The sequence below is a fragment of the Palaemon carinicauda genome, chromosome 14, assembly GCF_036898095.1.
Source record: "Palaemon carinicauda isolate YSFRI2023 chromosome 14, ASM3689809v2, whole genome shotgun sequence".
Taxonomy (NCBI): Eukaryota; Metazoa; Arthropoda; class Malacostraca; order Decapoda; family Palaemonidae; genus Palaemon; species Palaemon carinicauda.
In genome coordinates, this window is record NC_090738.1 from 20,216,166 (window position 1) to 20,223,665 (window position 7,500).

The 7,500-nt window shown below is 42.8% G+C and overlaps 1 protein-coding gene across 5 annotated transcripts in view; it reads right to left on the reverse strand.

Moving 5' to 3' along the window:
* LOC137653469 (fatty acid-binding protein-like) overlaps positions 1-7,268 on the reverse strand; it is a 19,440-nt gene extending 12,172 nt beyond the window's left edge. For 2 of the 5 annotated variants that reach the window (XM_068386892.1, XM_068386888.1), the window contains exon 1: positions 6,978-7,268. The gene's annotated coding sequence lies outside the window, so the exon portion shown is untranslated. Of the gene's footprint in view, positions 1-6,928 lie in introns of all 5 variants that reach the window. The other 3 variants (XM_068386889.1, XM_068386887.1, XM_068386890.1) reach the window with 2 other exon arrangements.
* Between the last annotated feature and the right edge of the window lie 232 nt (positions 7,269-7,500).

The window sequence follows — 7,500 nt, forward strand, 5'->3', positions numbered from 1 at the left end:
AACATGTCTGTTTTTCTCACCGTTAACTGTTAACCCGTGCGGTGGTCGGTTGAACATGAAATTGCCTGTTATGTTTTTTATGCCCTTTTTGCCTGGAGTTTATGTATATATAAATGAATGTTCTGTAATAAAGTTACTCAGTTGTTTTCATCCTGCCTTTGAGTCAAACCTTCTCTCGGCCTGTCACATTGGTGACCCCGAAAATCGACTCGCTCCTCCCGCCTTCCACCCCCCCCCCCCCGCCCCTCCGTCATTGGTACTATGGCGAACTCCACGGAAGTTGGCGCCGCCCCATTGAAACCTTCGTTGTTCGCCAGCGGAGAGGCGTTTGCTTGGTTTCAGCGCGCAGAAGTCCAGTTTCGCATCAACGACGTGACTCGCTCATCCACCAAAGCAGATTATGTTCTCGAGGCGATACCCAAGAACACCTTCCCAGAAATATCCGACTGGCTTTGTGAACAAGAAGACACCCCAATAGCGTATGACGCCCTCAAAACATACCTTCTGCAGCAGTACTCGCGTCGCCAGCCACCTGTATAGCAAAGGTTTTCCAACTCTCTCAACAACCATTGGGGGACCAAAGGGCTTTGCTCCTCCTCAGGGAAATGACCAGTATCGCTCGCCTGCAACCTGCCGCAGACAGCTCTCCTCGTGAGGTGAACCTACTTCGTGCCCTTTGGATACGCTGTTTACCCAAACCTGTACACGCTGCCATACCTGATGTCGATAGTTTACCAATAAAAGACTTGATGACCAAAGCCGACCCCCTTATGGACAGCCACTTCACGATCTTCAAGACCTCCATCAACACCTCCACACCTGACAAAGAGGGAGCCTATTCAACATCAACCCGAGCTGACGTGAATGCCATAGGACATACACGCCTATCCCGTGACGAGCCGGAGCGGCAACAAAGCCACCCATCACCCACCACTCGCTCGCGCCCCAACCAACGACTTCTACAGCCAGTTACTACCGCCCATCGGCCGCAGTTTTGCTACTACAGATTCAGGGCAGCCGCGAAGAAATGTACCAAGGGTTGTCAGTGGCCAAAAAACGTGTAAGTAGGCCATCGCTCGTGGCGGTGGCCTCCTGTGTTTCTAATCTTTTCTTTTTACACGATGCAGGAACAGGTGTGCGATTTTTGATAGACACGGGTGCTTGTCATTCTCTTTTGGCAAGGGAACTCTTCAGGACACAATGTAGTCTGTCTATGTCTGCCGACGTCCGCCTGGTAGCTGCCCACGGATCTGCGATACCCACTTACGGTTACGAGAACCTCACATTATCGTTTGGAAATGGTAAATTTAATTGGAAGTTTCTCGTTGCTGACGTCACATTGCCAATCCTCGGAGTGGCTTTCCTCTCTCATTTCCACCTTCTGGTCAATGTCGCCCACCGACGATTGGTCAACGCAGACTCATACTTGTCGACACCTCTTCAACATGCCCCCTCCAACCTCGCTCTCCACATCAGCGCACCCACGGATGCCTACGCCCACCTCCTCACATCCTACCCGGAAGTTTTCCGTCCAGAACTTCGCCAAACACCCACGGCTCCTGCCAAGCTCGGTATTTATCACCATATCAAGACGATGGGGCCCCCAGTCTTCACAAAATTCAGACATTTGGCACCGTAACGATTGGCAGCCGCCAAACAGACGTTCGCCGAAATGGAGGAAATGGGCCTTTAACAAAAGGCCTCCAGCCCATGGTCGTCACTCTTACACATCGTTCTGAAGAAAGATGGCTCCCTCCGTCCATGCGGGGATTACAGGCGCCTGAACATGCAAACAGAACCGGATCACTACCCCCTCCCAAACATCGCCGACGTGACCTCCTACCTGCACAAAGTGAAGGTTTTCTCCAAGCTGGACCTCCTGAAGGGGTATTATCAGGTGCCTATGAACCCAGAAGACATCCCCAAGACCGCCATCACCACTCCGTTTGGTACATACACCTTCAATTACTCCTGTTTTGGCCTTCGTAATGCTGGGGCCACTTTTCAACGTCTCGTGGATGGCATCTTAGGGGACCTCCCCTTCTGTGTATGTTATGTGGACGACATACTTGTGTTCTCTTCCTCAAAAGAGGAACACCTCCATCACCTGCGCATCATGCTCAACTGCCTGCAACAAAACGGCCTTGTAGTCCGGTACGACAAGTGTACCTTTGGCGCCAAGGAAGTGCCGTTCTTAGGGCACCACATCACTCCTGAAGGAGTCCATCGCCTCCTTGAGAAGTTAGCAGCCGTTCAGAACTTCCCCACGCCCTCGACCGTCAAAGCTCTGCAGGATTTCTTGGGCATGATCAACTATTATCACCATTTTCCGCCAGCCTTTTCCGCCACTCTTGCTCCCCTCTACGCCTCCTCTCAAGGACAAGCCAAAAGACCTGAAGTGGGGTCCCCTTTAAGAAGCGGCTTTTTGCAATGCAAAGAAGGCCCTATCAACCGCTGCGGCTCTCCCTTTTCCTATCCCACATGCCCCTCTACTTCTCTCCACCGATGCCAGCGACATCGCTATTGGTGCAGTACTCGAACAGGTGGTCAACGGCTCGCCCCGCCCATTGGCTTTCTTCAGCAGAAAACTGTCCAAGGCAGAATCGGGTTATTCTACCTTCGATCGCAAATTGCTGGTGGTGCACTTAGCTGTCCGTCACTTTACGCCCTTCGTCATTCTCACAGACCACATACCTCTGGTGCACGCCTTCACTCGACAGTCTGACACCTGGTCCGCCCGTCAACGCCAACATCTCTCCACCGTGGCTGAATACAATTGCACCCTTCAACACGTCCCTGGGAAAATGAATCCCATTGCTGATGCCCTGTCAAGAAACACGTTGGCTGCCGTTCAACTGGGATTGGATTACAATGCCTTGGCTGAAGCCCAATGACAGGATCCAGAGTATCAAGCATGTAGGACATCCTGCACATCCCTCTGTTGGGAAGATATCCCCCTCGACGACTCCAACACCACCCTCCTCTGTGACATCAGTACTGATAGACCGTGACCTTGGATTCCTGCTCCCATGCGCCGACTACTTGTTTGATTTCATTCATGGCCTTTCACATCCCTCGTGCCGTTCTACTGCACAGCAGCTGAAGACGAAGTTCATTTGACATGGCATTTCTAAGGATGCTAAGGATTGGGTCCGCGCCTGTACTTCTTGCCAAACTTCCAAAGTACATCGACACACGGAATCAGGAGTGGGCACCTTTCCTCAACCTCAGCGTCGTTTCGCCCACATTCACGTCGACGTTGTAGGCCCCCTACCCACAAGGACATCGTTACCTGTTTACCGTCCTCGACTGCTCCACTCGTTGGCCTGAAGCCATTCCCATGGAAACTGCAATGTCCGCCTCATGTATATCTGCCTTACTCTCAGGATGGATCACAAGATTTGGTATCCCTGAGCATATTACTTCTGACAGGGGTACCACTTTCACCTCTCAATTGTGGACATCATTAGCGAATCTCCTGGGCATCACCCTACATCAGACAACGGCCTACAACCCCGCTGCCAATGGAATGGTTGAACGTTTTCATCGCACCCTCAAAGCAGCTTTGATGTCCCGCTGCAATGATTCCAACTGGTTTACTCAGCTTCTCTGGGTCTTCCTGGGACTAAGGACCACTCCTAAAGACGCCCTCGACGTCTCAGCAGCTGAAATAGTGTATGGCGACCCGTTGGTCGTCCCTGCCGAATTTTTTCCTTCTACAATCTCCTTCGTCGTGCGAAAATTTACTCCATGCCACCAGACTTATAAGCCCCAGCGAAGCATCACATACCGACAGACTTGCACTCTGCAACGCACGTCTTCCTACGCAACGACACTAGCAAGCCACCGCTAACGCCCCCTTACACAGGCCCTTTCCTTGTGATCTGCACAGTTCGAAAGCATTCCTACTAAACATTTGTGACAAAGAAGACTGGGTCTCCATTGATTGTCTAAAACCTGCTTATCTCCTGCCAGATGACCTGCCTACAGTTCGCCTCTCTAGATCAGGGCGCCCTATTTAACATGTACAGTATGTCATTTTTAGGGGGGGGAGCCATGTACCAACCATGTGTCACACGATCGTACATAGTAACGACATTTAATTTTTTGTATATAATAGGCTTGTATATTCGTTCTCCCCTCGCACTGATAAGGACCTGAAATAACATGTCTGTTTTTCTCACCGTTAACTGTTAACGGTTGAACATGAAATTGCCTGTTATATTATTATGCCCTTTTTGCCTGGAGTTTATGTATATATAAACAAGTGTTCTGTAATAAAGTTTCTCAGTTGTTTTCATACTGCCTTTGAGTCACAACCTTCTCGCGGCTCGTCATAATATATATATATGTATATATATATATATATATATATATATATATATATATATATACATATATATGTATGTGTGTGTGTTGTGTGTATGTGTGTGTGTAAAACAACGAACCATTGAATGTACCCTTTCACTCTTTTCATATTGCATTTCTTTTTTCTGCTTGATCATAACAGACACAAGGTAGTGTACGCAACCTGTCAAACATGACGTCTAAATATTTAGAGATATCTACACACACAGATTCAACCCTTCCCACCCCTCCCCCCTTCCTAACTGCAACCTGCTGGTTTCAGCAAGTTGTTTGAAATTGTGGTTTCCGAGTGCATCTCTCGGGGTACCCCCAATCACAAGGATATGACAACTCCTTTATCCCACTTCCCGCCTACCTGAGAGACGAAGAGAGACCGAATCGTCATATGTTTGGCAATGTCGCTCAGCGTGACAGGAAAGAAATGCCTTTATATATATATATATTTATATATATATGTATATATATATATATATATATACATACATATATATATATATATATATATATATATATATATATATATGTATATATACATATATATATATATATATACATATATATATATAAACATTATATATATATATATATGTGTGTGTGTATATATATACATACATATATATATATGTATGTGTGTGTGTATATTCATATATATATATATATATATATATATATATAGCCAGACACCTTTTCTTAATGTAGGTTGGCCAGGGCACCAGCCACCCATTGAGATACTACCGCTAGAGTTATGGGGGTCCATTAACTGGCCAGGAAGTACTACATTGGATCCATCTCTCTGGTTACGGTTCATTTTCCTTTTGCCTACATATACACCGAATAGTCTGGCCTATTCTTTATGCAGTATAGTCTTCTCTGTCCTCATTCACCTGAAAACGCTGAGGTTACCAAACAATTATTCTTCTCTCAAGGGGTTATATACTGCACTGTAATTGTACAGTGGCTACTTTCCTCTTGGCAAGGGTAGAAGAGACTCTTTAGCTATGGTAAGCAGCTCATTTAAGAGAAGGACACTCCAAATCAAACCATTGTTCTCTAATCTTGGGTAGTGCCATAGCCTCTGTACCATGGTCTTCCACTGTCTTACGTTAGAGTTCTCTTGCTTGAGGGTACACTCGAGCACACTGTTCTATCTTATTTCTCTAAAGCTTATATAGGAAATATTCATTTTAATGTTGTTACTGTTCTTAAAATACATTTTCCTTGCTTCCTCTCCTCACTGGGCTACTTTCCCTGTTCGAGCCCCTGTGCTTAAATCTTCTTGTTTTTCCAGCTAGGGTTGTAGCTTAGCAAGTAATAATAATAATAATAATAATAATAATAATAATAATAATAATAATAATAATAATAATAGGGGAGGATTCTCATCCCCCTTTAATTTAGAAGTATTTCTGCCTCCAATTGCTTTGAGATCAGCTTTTGAATTCTCTGCCTACATCCATTTTCCTAAACCTCGTAGTATGATCGTTTGTGATTAAGTCTCACTCGACTCCCTTCTTTATTCGTCCTCTTGTATAATTTGGATTAGATAAGATAGAGTTCCTCGTTCTTTTGTGCTTACTTTCGCATACATAATTCAATTTACTTAAATTCATAATTTATTCTGTGTTGTCATTGTTAACTGGTAATTCTTTAGTAAACACACACACACGCACACACACACACACACACACATATATATATATATATATATATATATATATATATATATATATATATATATACATATATATATATGATTGATGTATATATAATATACATATACACACATATGTATATATATATACTTTATATATATATATATATATATATATATATATATATATATATATATATATACAGTATATATAATACATCATACAAGATAAACGTCTGACAATTAGGAAATCTTTAACCATAAAAGAAATAAAAAGAGCACTTACTTTCAACAGGAAATGTCTAAGAAAACACCGAAGAGTTTGCTGGGAAATAAAGTCACATTATTGACTGGGCATTTTCTATCTGCCTGCGTGTAAAAGGATCGTCGCTTTCAAATACAGATGGAATCATTTAAACAAATGAGAATCCTTCAATACTGTAAATGTGGTTCTGGGAAAATAATAAACTGATCCCGATTTGAAATATAAAAAACTTTCGTTTCATTTTCATACACATACACATACACACACACACACACACACACACACACACACATATATATATATATATATATATATATATATATATATACATATATATATATATACACACAGACACACACAAACAACAACAGATGCAGCCGTTTCTAGTCCACTACGGGACAAATGCCCCATGTCTGGGGTGTGGCCAGTTTTTGTCACCATGCTGGTCAGCTACGAATACGGTATATATATATATATATATATATATATATATATATATATATATATATATATATATATATATATATATATGAGCGTCTATACATATACATGTATAGGCTAATTTTAATGCAAAGTTCTGAGTTTATTTAGATAAGAAATTCCAACATTAATAAATAAAAATAGCGCTAGTAATTTATACTCACGTGCGGCATCACAACAGTCAGATGCAATGTATGAAACAGCAACACTCACGAATGAAGAGAGAACAGACGAATTAGGAATTTGATTTTTCACTTTTCTCCCTCGAAGATCTACAGTGGCACTGAAGAGGACATTAAAGGGTCTCATGAATCTTCTCGGTAACGATATAGTTTAATTGTGACGATCTGTTTTTGTGGAGGAATAATGTTAGATTTTTTGTCTGAGTTACCTAGGATACATTTCAACTTCGTCAGAAACTTGCAACCGTCGAGAAACTCGCAAAATATTAGACCTATGTATTTTCCCACAATACTAGATTATAGTTTTCCTATTTAATTAATTCGAACATATTCAACGATGAAGTAACTCTATCTATGCAGATAACCCATCCCAACATAATGATGCCCCAGGTAATCTAATCTCGGGTTATCTCCTGTTACTATCCACAGCAATCTTTTACGATGTCGTCTTCAAAAGTTTATGCGTAAGAACGTAAGAAAAATATTCATAATGTAAGATGTATAACAGATCCCGCAACGAAATTATACCATTATGATACTCATCTATGATAGCA